Here is a 13,978-nt window from a genome sequence, read left to right on the forward strand (position 1 = left end):
GAGAGTAGATATTGGTAGTATGATTGGGCACAGTCTTTCATTCATTCTATTGCGTTTCCTGTATTTACTGTGAATGCCCACAAGAAAAAGAATCTCAGGGTTGTATATGGTGACATACAGTATATGTACTTTGATAATAAATTTACTCTGAACTTTAAACTTTAGAACTCTGAACAGTGCCTCAGATTTGGTGTCCAAGTCTTTCTATTCTCCCTCTTCATCACTGGATACTTCTGTCTTGGTCACCATTTTGCCTTTGTCCTTCAGCACTCTGCTTGTTATCCTCCCTTTCTCACACATCCATCTTAAATCTTTCTGCAGCTACTCCCTATACCACTTTTCCAATTGAAATGAATGCCTTCTGCCTCGCAGGCGAAATTAGTCAGTAATTTGCTCTTCTCTGTTTCATAGTGCTTAGCCACAGGGATACCCTCATCTCTAACACATATGAAGTCAAGGGTATGTGCAGGGTACTAAGTCTGCTATCTAAGGGTGGCGCAGTAGTGCAGTGGTTAGTATGTCGCTTTGAAGTACAAACAATCGAGCGATCAGGTTTCAATTCCTGCTGATGTCTGTAAGGAGTTTGTACTGTATATTCTCCCCATTACCACATAAGACTTCCAGGTGCTCCAGTTTCCTCACACACTCCTTGGATTAGAATTAGAAAGTTGTAAGCATGCTATATTGTGGCTGGAAGCATGGCGATACTTGCTGGCTTCCCCCAGCGCATCTTCCAGTTGTGTTGGTCATTAACACAAACGATGCATTTTTATGTTTCTTTCAATGTTTTGATGAACATGTGAAAAATAAATCTTACCTTTAATTTTACCTTTAAAAATTTGCATTGTAAATTTTTTGATATATTTGCTTTTCTTGCTGGCGGTTGGATGTTTATTTTTAGAAGCTTTTTGTATGACGCATGGCTCCAGAGTTGTGCACCTAATGGGGTTTTTTTTCTCACTTTTTCTGCTTAGTAGGTTTTTTTTGTTATCACAAATTTTGTTTTCAATCTTTAAGATAATGTCTTTTTTCAGACATTGTAAGTGTTGTCACTTCAACGTACTCGTGTTATTTCCTTTGTATAATATAACAATAAAAAGTTTTGAAAAGAAAAGGAAGCAATATTTGCAGCAGTCTATCTTTAATTTTACAGAGGGAATATGTGCATTTAAGAGACCTTTAAGACACTCCTAGATAAGCTCGTGGAAGATAGAAAAATGGAGGGCTATGTAGGAGTGAAGGTTAGATTGATTTTAGAATGGGTTAAAAGGTCCTGGAGTAGGTCAAAGGGCTTGTACTGTGCTGTAGTGTTCTATGTTCTATGTGTACACATTCATAATATCATTTGGTAGTGCTAGATTATCATTCTGAAAAATTAATTCCATTTCCCTCTCCATGGATGCTGCCTGATCTGCTGAATATTTATGGTATTTCGATTTTTATTTAAGATTTCCAGCCCTGACAATTTTCTTTTGATTTTATTTGATGAGTATTGACTGGATCCGAAGGGGGATGGGTGCTTCGTGCCTTCTTACTCCAGCCTCAGCCTTGCTCGTGTACTGAGCTGAGACTGTCCAGTTCGGAAACAGAAGACTGATTCTTTCTTCAACCTCTTTTGCATTTGTCAAGGGGAACAGGAATCTTCCCTTTTCAGGAATCAAGAACTCCCAGGTCAGGTATAAAAAAAAGGAAGAAAGACTTGCATTCATTGACCACTTTTCATAGCCTGTACAGCGCTTTGGGCTGTCATGGGATTCTGAAAGGCATTATAGAAATGTAGCTACTTGGTGTGAATTTTATGCTTTCCTGTAATTATCCAACCAACACATAAACTTCACTCTTGGAATATATGAACATGTATGATATATATGTGTGATGTGTGTCATGTAGTTTCAAAGTAAATTTATTATAAATTATGTATATGTCACTACCCTAAGATTCCTTTTCTTTGCAGGCATTCACAGTAGGATAAAGAAATACAATAGAATCAATGAAAAACTACACACAAACGAAGACTAACAAACAACCAATCTGCAAAAATAGACAAATGGTATAAATACAAGAAACAAATAATAATGCAAAATGAATAATGCTGAGAACAATGAGTCGTAGAGACCTTGAAAGTGAGCATGTAGGTTGTGGAATCAGTTCAGTGTTGGGGTGAGTGAAGTTATCCACGCTGGTTCAGGAGCCTGATGGTTGAAGGGTAGCAACTGTTACCTCAGGGTGGTAAGAGTTAGAGTTGAATAAATAGGATGTATGTGTAGCAGCAGCCTAGCTGTTCCATGATTCTCAAGATGACCTGCTCTACTCACAGTTAGAGCACCTGTGTTCATGAGCTCATGTTGTAAAACGGCCAGTTTTAGCCAAGCCAATGTTGCACTACAGTGGTGCCCTATGGGTTATGGCCGTTCGTAATGGAACTTTACCCTTCAGAATTTACAAGGCATGACCTGAAAAATTTGAGATATAGAATAAAGTTGGGCAAGATGGTAGTGTACTGGTTAGCTTATTGCTTCACAGTGCAAACGACTGGTGTTCAATTCCCACCACTGTCTGTAAAAAGTTTGTATATTCTCTGTGACTGTGTGGGTTTCTTCCAGGTGTTCTGGTTTTCTCCCATATTCCAAAGAGGTACACGTTAGGGTTAACATTGGTAACTCGTGGGCATGCCATGTTGGCGTGGGAAGCAAGTCAACACTAGGCCCCCCGGCACATCCTCGCAGTGCACTGGTCATGGACTCAAAAGATTCATTTCACCGTATGTTTTGATGTACGTGTGACAAATCAAGCTAATGTTTATCTTTAAAATTCACTCCAATGGAATTTATGTGGAAAATATACTGTATAAGCATTTTTAAAAAACTCCCCTCTTTTGATATATCCACAGTTCAATGCTTTGGTGGAGATAAGTCTCTACCAAAGGATGTGTAAGGTGCTCTTCCCTCCACTAGCCTGCAGGTCACCCTCGGGAAAGTGGTAGCACCTGCTTAGCTCCCCATTCAGGGTCACGTGAAGCCGTGGGAGCAGGTAGTAGATGGTTGGTTCTGCATATCACAAGTTCTGGCTATGCGACCACTGACGCCAGGGGGACAATCTCTGAAGGGTATTGCTAATGGCTGGGTTCACCCATCTGGTAAAGGCACCACCCAGAAGAAGAGAACGACAAACCACTTCTGTAATTTTCCAAGGACAATCATGACCATAGTTGCCCATGTCATACGGTATGACACACAAAAAACAAACAATGTGGGTTAAATTGTAACATTTAAGAGAAGCTTGAACATGAACCTGGATGGGAGGAGTATGGTTCAAGTGCAGGTTGATGGACTAGGCAGAATAGTTTAGCATGGATTAGATGGGCCAAAAGGCCTGTTTCTGAGCAGTAATGCTCTTTGATTCTATGTTAGAATTTGAACTTGCATTCCAGTTCAATGATCTAAACCTCTGGATGCTATTAGTAACTTAACCACTGTCCCTTGTCCACACTGAGGAAATCAACATACTAACTGGCACCAGGCTGTCTAGGTAGGGTCTGGAAAACCATCTGCTTCTCCACGAGGAGTGTAGAAGAGCTTCCTTTGTCTGCTTTCAGTTCCTCCGGTAGGCTCTGTGAAATGACGGATTCTTTCTCAATTCTTCTCTCAAGCATGTCTCTCTGAGTTACCTCCTCTGCTCTTGTCTTTTTAAAAAAATATGCTATTTTTATTTATTGAGATGCAGTGTGGAATAGGCCCTTGTGGCCGTTTGGCAACCCCCAATTTAACCCCAGCCTAATCACAGACTATTTACAATGACCAGTTAACCTACCAACTGGTACGTTTTTGGACTGTGGGAGGAAACTGGACTACCTGGAGGAAGCGGCGGGGATAGCAATTAAGCTCAGCTAGTGTTTATTTTTGCTATTGGTCAGCAGTGGACAGGTGGCCAAGACTCTGGAAGAGTAAGAGGGTCTTAAACCAGTCCTGTGCCTTACAGCAGTGCCTCTTGATAGATCAGCAAAAATGGCAGCCATTGTGTATTAAGCAAGGTCCCACCCACCTTAAGGTCTTCAGCTTTGGCAGGACACAGCAATGTTTCAGTAAATGAAATTTGACACCCACTTAGGGGCAGCATGGTAACATAAGGGCAACACAATAGTATATTGGTCAGCATAACAGTATTACAGCGTCATCGGAAGTTTGCGGTTCGATTCCTGCCACTGTCTGTAAGGAAATCACAAACAAGAGAAAATCTGCAGATGCTGGAAATCCGAGCGACGCACACAAAAATGCTGGAGGAACTCAGCAGGCCAGGCAGCGTCTATGGAAAAAAGTGCAGTCGACGTTTCTGGCCGAAAGGGTGTCTGTAAGGAGTCTGTACATTCTCCCCGTGACCACATGGGTTTGCTCTCCATACTCTGGTTTCCTCCCACATATGGGTTAGGGTCAGTAAATTGTGGGCATGCTACTTCGGTGCAGGAAGCAAGGCGACACTTGCAGGCTGCCCAGTACAACCTTCGCTTTCATTTGACGCAAAACAATGCACTTCCCTGTATGATTCACTGTCCTTGTGACAAATAAAACTATTTTTTAATAAGTTATCCTTTAATAAAGTTAATATAAATGTTGGAGGCATTTGGAATAAAAGATCAGGAGGATTAGTGTATGCGGTTTCTCCCTTGTTTACTGACACTCTCTTCTCTCGTCTCTGTTATTGAAAGCAAGTGCAGTTTGGCTGGGTTAAAAATAAGATGAGTGACAAAACCTGTTCAAGCGGTAAGTTTTATGGAGTGTACTAAAAGGCAGAGAGAGCGAGGTAGAGAGGTCAACATAGGAAATTCCAGAGATGAACAATTAACCTTTTATGGCGTTAATTATGGTAAGAATTGTTGATCCAGTCACAAAAAGCCTCCAAGGACATCTCCAAGCGTCCATAAAATCTTTCTAATCTTTTCAAACAGAATTTGGGCAACAGTTTTAATCAAATAACAGTTTAGACAAATAATAGTAAATTAATTATCTGAACCTGAATCTGAAATAACTCAACAAAATGGTCGTGCTTCTGACAACAGAGCACACCTCTGGCATTGCAGTCGGGAGGCAGTTTCAATTAGGTATCCTTGTGAAAGATGTGAAGCGATCTTTATGTATAAAACAGCATCTGTTTAATTCCATAAACTGACCTGTACCTAATAAAGTGGCCACGGTGTGTACATTTGTGGTCTTCCGCTGCCGTAGTCCATCCACTCAAGTTTCAACGTGTTGTACATTCAGAGATGCTCTTTTGCACATCACTGTTGTAACACGTGGTTATTTGAGTTACTGACACCTTCCTGTCAGCTTAAGCCAGTCTGCCCATTCACTTCTGACCTCTCTCATTAACAAGGTGCTGCCTACTGGATGCACCATTCTCTGTAAACTCTAGAGACTGTTGTGCATGAAAACTCCAGGAGATCAGCAGTTTCTGAGATACTCAAACCACCCCGTCTGGCGCCAACAATCTTTGCACAGTCAAAGTCACTTAGATCACACTTCTTCCCCATTCTAGTGTTTGGTCTAAACAACTGAATCTCGTGACCATGTCTGCATGCTTTTATGCATTGAGTTGCTGCCACATGATTGGCTGATTAGATATTTGCATTAATGAGCGGGTGTACCTAATAAAGTGGCCACTGAGCGTAAAAATAAAGCAGCAATCACTTAGAATGACGCCATAGCTAATTCACACAACTTAGCAAATTATAGAGATATAGAGCACTACAGCATAGAAACAGGCCCTTCAGCCCATCTAGTCTGTACCAAATTGTTACTGTGCCCAGGGCTATTAACCCAGACTTGGACCATCGCCCTATCTTACCCTTCCCACTTATGTACTCAATCAAATCCACATCCACCACTTCTGTTGGCAGGTTGTTCCACACTCACACCACCCTCTGAGTGAATAAATCCCCCCTCAAATATTTCACCTTTCACCCTTACTTGCTTACTTAAGGCCATCGTCCCTTCTGGGGCATAGGCCCCCAATACCAGCTCACCAGAATCCCCTGTCCTGGGCCATTCTTTCAAGTAGTCCCCAGGTGGAGTCCGTGAGATGGCACAGTAGTGTAGTGGTTAGCACAATGGTTTACAGTACCAGCGACCTGGGTTCAATTCCGGTCGCTGTCTGTTCTACCCGTGACCGCGTGGGTTTTCACTGGGTGCTCCAGCTTCCTCCCACAATCCAAAGGTGTACCGGTTGCTAGGGTAATTGGTCATTGTAAATTGTCCTGTGACTAGGTTAGGATTAAATTGGGGATTGCTGGGCAGTGTGGCTTCGAAGGGCCTGAAGGGCCTAGTCCATGATGTATCTCAGTAAATAAGTAAATAAATCTTCTTGGCATATCCTTCCTCTCCCAGGGGTGAGGTCTTTGGAGCCTCTGTTGATGTTTCTTTAACACCAGGTTTTTATGGGATGGGGTGTCCAGCCCCATGTCTAACCTTCCTCCTTTTGCAGTCCAGCTTTGGACCATCCACAGCAGAGTTCTTTCACCCTTCACCCACCTTAAATCACCATTGTGCTTCATTTGTGTTATGACCTCTGAACCAAAATGAATAAAGATCTACAAGTTTCCAGTGTTTGTTTAATCTTTGCCTGACTCTGCCATTGGGTTTAAGCGGTATTGAACCATGGATGGTTAGCGCTAAATTGAAAATTTAAGGAACTACCAAAATGCAAATGATTGAAGAGAAATTTATTCCTACATCAGGCATAAAACATAGAACAGTACAGCACTGTGCAGTTGTTATGCCCCACAATGTTGTGCCAACATTTTAACCTACTCTAAGGTCAATTTAATTCTTCCCTCCTACATAACTCTCCAATTTTCTATCATCTATGCGTTGATTTAAGAGTTTCACAAATGTCCCTAATGTATCTGCTTCTGCTACCACACCTAGCAGCACGTTACATGAACCCACCACTCTCGGTGTAAAAAACTTATTTCTTACTTTCCCTTATTTTTACTATTACCTTAAAATTCTGCCCCCTTAAATGAGCCATTTCTGCCCTGGGGAAAAAGCAATGATTTTTGTCACTGATAGTTGAAAAGAAATAAGCAGGAAGACAATTCGGAATAGTTTGCTCACTGTGGTTTCAAGTATTCAGGTTTGGAGATACCAGAAGTAGACAGGAGTGAAAGAGGAACCACTCAATGAATGCCTCTTATCATCTTATACACCTCTATCAAGTCATCTTTCATCATCTTTCACTCCAACGAGAAAAGTCCTCATACTCTCAACCTTGCCTCGTAAGACATACTTACTAATCTAGGCAACATCTTGGTAAATCTCCTGTAAAGCTTCCACATTCTTCCACTCAATATTTTAGGAAGTTTCCTCTGACTCATTCCCACCACCATCAGATTTCTGAATGGACAATGAACCCATGAACACTACCTTAGTATTTTTTAACTCTCTTTTTGCACTGCATTTTACATTTATTTTTTTAAGTATATGCAGCGGATTCCATTTATTTGAACCATCGGTCAATCGGGGCAGCTGCTTATTTGGAACAACTCTTAAAGAACCAAAACTAATCGAGAAGATACTGGGATTCCCTTTGTTTACTTGGAACACCATGCTGCTTCATCAGGAAAGGAGACTGTTGTGGAACAACTTCTAACTAGTGTCACTCGTGTAGCTGTAAGACACTGCACTGAACTTAGAGCTAACCATTTTCAAACAGCATCTGTTGCATGCACTTGTGTTGAAAAAGCAATGATTTTTGTCACTGATAGTTGGAAAGAAATAAGCAGGAAGACAATTCAGAATAGTTTGCTCACTGTGGTTTCAAGTATTCAGGTTTGGAGATGTCAGAAATAGCCTGGAGTGAAAATGAGACGATTTCACTACTTCAACAAGTTCAGAATTATGAAGAAGTTGAAGGTATCAAGCATTATATGAAAGCAGATCATAATCCACACTAGGTGTCTGCACTGATTTTGTTCTTTTATAGTCAATCAAAAGATCACGGCAGCTTACAGGTACACTGGATGAATTCCTCTGTTGTTAACTCTTAGGAACAAATACACAGTTTTATAGTACTGTAGTTGCATTGATAGTATTCTAATTGGTTTGTTATTTCATTTAGATATGCAATTTGTTACTCAATTAAGCAGTACTCTCTCTATTTTACATCTTTTTAACTATTTCCATGAAACTTTGGCTAATTGGGCCAAAATGTACCAGTCCCGATGCGTCCCAATTAACCGGAATCCACTGTTCATATTCCTTATTGTCATTTGTAGTTTTTTATTATGTATTGAAGTGTACTGCTGCTGCGAAACAACAAATTTCACGAGATGAGCCAAAGATATTAATACTGATTCTGATTCTGTGCGGTGAATCTAGTTCAAAGCGTGATTTGATGTATTCTCAAAGTCACGGTACTCAAAAAGCCATTAGCTGCTGTGGCTACTGCATCTGCTGACTCTAGTAACCTCTGGTCTTCAAGCTAATTCCATTCATTAATTTTTAAATTTCTACATACTCCTTTTTATAGTGCTTTCTGGGATAAGGTTCCGGACTCCAGCCTGCAGGATTTTGTACACGTGGCTCTTTAACAGCTTTGGGCTTCATACATGAATCCCACCCTGCCCTCCCTTTCTGAGCATGGGTCAGCAGAGCGATCTTCCCGAGTTTCCTTCCTCCTCGGCTGAGCACGGCATGAAGGGAGCAAACTCGAGATTCTGCAGCAGCAAACAGACCAAATCCAGAGCTAGAACCACAGAATGCTGGAGGAACTCAACAGGCCAGGCAGCGTCCAGGGAAATGAACAAACAGTCAATGTTTCAGGCCAACAGGACCCTTCATCAGGACTGGAAAGAAAGGAGGCAGAAGCCGGAATATGAAGGTGAGGGAGGGGAAGGAGTACAAGCTGGCAGGTGATAGGTGCGACCGGATGAAGTAAGATGCTGGGAGGTGATTGGTAGAGAAGGCAAAGGACTGTAGAAGAATGAACCTGATAGGAGAAGAGTGCAGACCATGGGATAAAGGGAAGGAGGAGAGACACCAGAGGAGAGGTGATGGGCAGGTGAGGAGAAGAGAAGGGGCAAGATACAAGCCAGACTGAGGAATGGAAAAAAGAGAGACGGAGGAATGAGACAATGGAAAATGAGAGAAGGGAATGGAAAAAGAGATGAACGTTGCAAACCTGACTGGACAGCATTCCAGGGATTTTAGCCACAGTATTTCTCTATTCAAGTATGTTATCTGAGCAAGGAGCTCCCTGTTATCCTATCTGCACATTATAGTTTATAAATAATATTTTAAAATGAGGGAAACATACATATAAGTGCAAGGATAATTTTGTCTAAGCTTGGAAGGACAATTTTATCTAAGGTTAAAATGGTGTTAAATGTGTTCAGTACCAGTAAGCCCAATCACTTTGAAAGCCTGGACAGTTTTGGTCCCGACTGCTGTTATCTGAACGTGGCTGGTGGTGTTAAGCAGGTGCCTGGGGGTGGAAATTCTTCCTTGGTTGCCTGAGTTAAATGTGTGATATAATAATGAATGTACTCAATGCAACTTCAGAAGTTCAGAATCAATATTAAATTGCACACTTAGCACAAGCCACAGGACCAAATTTGTAGTTTTTTCAGGTTTGAAACAAGTGCCATCTAGACATAATTTTCGTGGAGAGGTAGTCGTGTGCTTGACTTCTATTGGGATACACTGGCAGGCCCGTGAAAGCGTGCTAGTGTTGGTCTAGAGCTGAAGAAGTGGGTATGTCACTCCAGACGTGGTACTGAGAATCTAGGTATAAAGACACGTACCATTTCAGAAATGCATTCGCCTCAGTACTATCCCCTCCTCCTTAATCCCCTGTAAACTTGTAACTTCTCTCGCACATCCTCAGCATCTCACCTTGTTGCTTCTTTTGACACCTACCCGCAGAGAGCAACAAATTACAGAGTCCAATTCACCGCATGTCCTTAGGGCAAAGGAGGGAAACCGAGCATTGGCAATAAGGGGGACGAGAGATGACTTGATGGAGAAGTACAAGATGATAAGAGGCATAGATCGAGTGGTCAGCCAGAGACTTTTTCCCAGGGCAGAAATGGTTACTACCAGGGGAGTATTATTTTAAGATGATTGGAGGAAAGTATAAGGGAGATGTCAGAGATTAGGTTTTTTACGCTGCGCATGATTAGGTTAGATTAGTTTAGATTCAACTTTATTGTCATTGTGCCGAGTACAGATACAGAGTCAATGAAATGCAGTTAGCATCTGACCAGAAATGGAAAGAATAGTGTTATTTACAAAATAACTGCGAATAAAAAGTAAGTTCTACAGCACACAAATATAAAAGTACTGAGACAGTACAATACGGATGCAATACTGCTTAGCGCTGTGATGTGAGGTTCAGCAGGGTCACAGCCTCAGGGAAGAAGCTCTTCCTGTGCCTGCTGGTGCGGGAGCGGAGGCTCTTGTAGCGCCTACCGGATGGGAGGAGAGTAAAAAGTTCATGGTTAGGGTGAGATGCATCCTTGATAGTCATAGTCATACTTTATTGATCCCGAGGGAAATTGGTTTTCGTTACAGTTGCACCATAAATAATTAAATAGTAATAAAGCCATAAATAATTAAATAGTAATATGTAAATTATGCCAGGAAATAAGTCCAGGACCCACCTATTGGCTCAGGGTGTCTGACCCTCCAAGGGAGGAGTTGTAAAGTTTGATGGCCACAGGCAGGAATGACTTCCTATGATGCTCAGTGTTGCATCTCGGTGGAATGAGTCTCTGGCTGAATGTACTCCTGTGCCCAACCAGTACATTATGTAGTGGATGGGAGACATTGTCCAAGATGGCAACTGTAACAGGCTGCATGCACAACCGGCGCATACGCATATGATAATGCTTTTCGCCCTGCCCAGGCAGCATTTATGGTAGATATCTCAATGGTGGGCAATTGGGTGCTGATAGCCCGCTGGGCAGTTTTCACCACACGCTGGAGTTGCTTTGCGGTCCAATACAGGACAATTGCCATACCACACTGAGATGAGTTGGTGAGTACGCTCTCAATGGTACATTGAGAACATGCTGTCGGGGTGGTGGTGGAGACAGATACATTAGGGACATTTAAGTGACTTTGATAGGCACATGGAAGGTAGAATCAGAATCAGAATCTGGTTTAATATCAAAGGTTCTTTTATTATCAAAGTAAACAATTCTGAAATTCTTCCTCCCTGAGTAGCCATGAAACCAAGAAAAGAAAGGCAGCACAATCATCAACCCCAAATCCCTCTTCCCTGCAAAAAAAAATCAAACAAAACAGAACAGGCACATTGACCCCAAAATCCCCTGTCCTCACACAAAAAAATGAACCGAAACCTAACAGGCACTTCAATCCCCATATCTTCCCTCCCCACACAAAAAAATAAACAAAATGGAACAGGCATATTGACCCCCAATTACCCTCCCACACACAAAAAAAGAGAAAGATCAGGTGAAGAACACAGAATACAAAAAAAACTATAAGACGGAAAAAGTCTATAGTCCAAGTCCACATCCAAAATGTAGAAAACCTGAGCAACATTCACCACTGGCATATGTTGTGAAATGTGTTGTTTTGCAGGTGCAGTACATTGCAACACACAATAATGAAAGCTGTGAATTACAGTAAATATATATAGTAGTGTGGTAGTATTCATGGGTTCAATGTCCCTGGGCACTGGCCTTTGTAGTTTCCAGAACATCTTCAAGGAGCAATACCTCAAAAAGGTGGCATCCATCATTAAGAACCCTCATCACCCAGGACATGGCCTCTTTTCATTGCTGCCATCAGGAAGCCTGAAGGCACACACTCAACAATTCAGCAACAGCTTTGTCTCCTCTGCCATCGGGTTCCTGAATGGACATTGAACCATTCTCACTACTTTTTTAATTTCTAAATTTGCACTGCTTATTTAATTTAACTAATATATATATAATTTCATGACATACACCAGTGATATTAAACCTGATTCTGATGACAGAGAGGAAGAAACTATTCCTGAATCTAAGAAGAATAAAGGACTATGTGGAAGGAAAGGATAAATTTATTTTTTAGAGATACAGTACAGTAACAGGCCCTTCTGACTCAACATACCTGCGCTGCCCAATTAACCTCTATAACCAGCTAACCTACTAACCTGTGCGTCTTTGGAACGTGGTAAGGGACCGCAGCACCCAGAGGTAACTCACACAGAAAGCGTACAAACTCATTACAGACAGAGGCAGAATTGAACCGTGGTTGCTGGCACTGCAATAGCACTACGTAACCACTACACTGCAGTGTCACCCACAGTAGCATTGCTCTTAGATTGATCTCTGAGTAGGTTAAAGGGTTGGCATAACATAACGGGCTGAAGGGCCTGCACTGTTGTACGTTATGTTCTGTGCCCTTTAGTTATGGGGAGAATGTGCAACCTCCACGCAGACAGAACCTGTGATCAGGATTGAACCTGGCACCATGGAGATGAGAGAATGCAGCACTACCTGCTTCATGAGAACATTAGAACATAAGAAATAGGAGCAGGAGTCGGCCGTCTGGCCCGTCGAGCCTGCTCCACCATTCAATAAGATCATGGCTCATCTGGCCACGGACTCATCTCCACCTACTTGCCTTTTCTACATAACCCTTAATTCCCCTAATATGCAAAAATCTATCCAACCTTGTCTTAAATATATTTACTGAGGTAGCCTCCACTGCTTCATTGGACAGAGAATTCCACAGATTCACCACTCTTTGGGAAAAGCACTTCCTCCTCATTTCCATCCTAAATCTACTTCCCCAAATATTGAGGCTATGTCCCCTTGCTCTAGTCTCACCTACCAGTGGAATGGACACTCCTACCTCTAACTTATCTATCCCTTTCATAATTTTACATGTTTCTATATGATCTCCTCTCATTCCTCTGAATTCCAGCATGTACAGTCCCAGGCAACTCAATCTCTCCTCATAGTCTAACCCCCGCATCTCTGGAATCAACCTGATGAACCTCCTCTGCATCATCTGCAAACCACTGCCTCCATGATGAAAGAGTTGCAGTGGAGGATGGAGGAAAAATGCAGCCTTTCTCACTGCTCCATCCTCCTACAGTGGCAGCCATGCCTGGCTTCACATCTTCTTTCCAGACTAAAGGAGAACCCTTTGGAAGGTGGCTTCATCAAGCTTTCCAAATGAGATGAATGCTCAGCAAGAGCAAATTCAAGTTAAATTGTCAGTCAACCATACACTTGTACTGTATACGCTATATAAAGTACTGTTGCTCTGGGGCAAAGGTGCAAAACACAGTATATACAGTCACACACAGCACATATAGTTATGATCCAGCACATACAACCAGAAAATAATATCAGCACAGGTCCCTATGTGGCATGGCCTGAAGATTGATGGTACATGGGATGTTGTCCTGGAGCCATGTCTCTGCAAGAACAGGTGTGCAGCAGTTCCTCAGCTCACCTTGGTTCGGAAGATGAAGGCAAATCAGCTTGTTTCGGTTGGGGCAGCCGCAGGCAATCCAACTTGTTTTCCATGGAGCGGACACTGGAGGGCAGCACCAATGGGAGAGAGGGCCTGCAGGGGCCAGCTCCCAATCCAGCACACCTGCCATGCCTCTGTTCTCTCCCACACCGCCGCAGGTGCATCCTCTCCTGCGTGGCTGTAACAGTTGATAGCGTGGTATGAAGACCTGATACACACAACGTAACCGAGGCCATGCAACTCCCCCACAGCACTCTCGCCAATGAACCAATGAACTGGACTTGCAGTATTTCATATTACCAATATCCGACAGGGTCTTACAATCTCAAGGAAAACACTTAAGGCACACATTTTCACCATTTGTTTAACCCAGAGAGGCTGGGCTGCTGAAATCAAGCGTGCCACCACTTAACCTCTTCATAAGGTAAAGTATTTCAAAAATTTCTGGAGAGACTTTTGTTTGAGCGTGAGTTAAAAGTTCCCTATGTGTT

The sequence above is a fragment of the Mobula hypostoma genome, chromosome 13 (genome assembly GCF_963921235.1).
Source record: "Mobula hypostoma chromosome 13, sMobHyp1.1, whole genome shotgun sequence".
Taxonomy (NCBI): Eukaryota; Metazoa; Chordata; class Chondrichthyes; order Myliobatiformes; family Myliobatidae; genus Mobula; species Mobula hypostoma.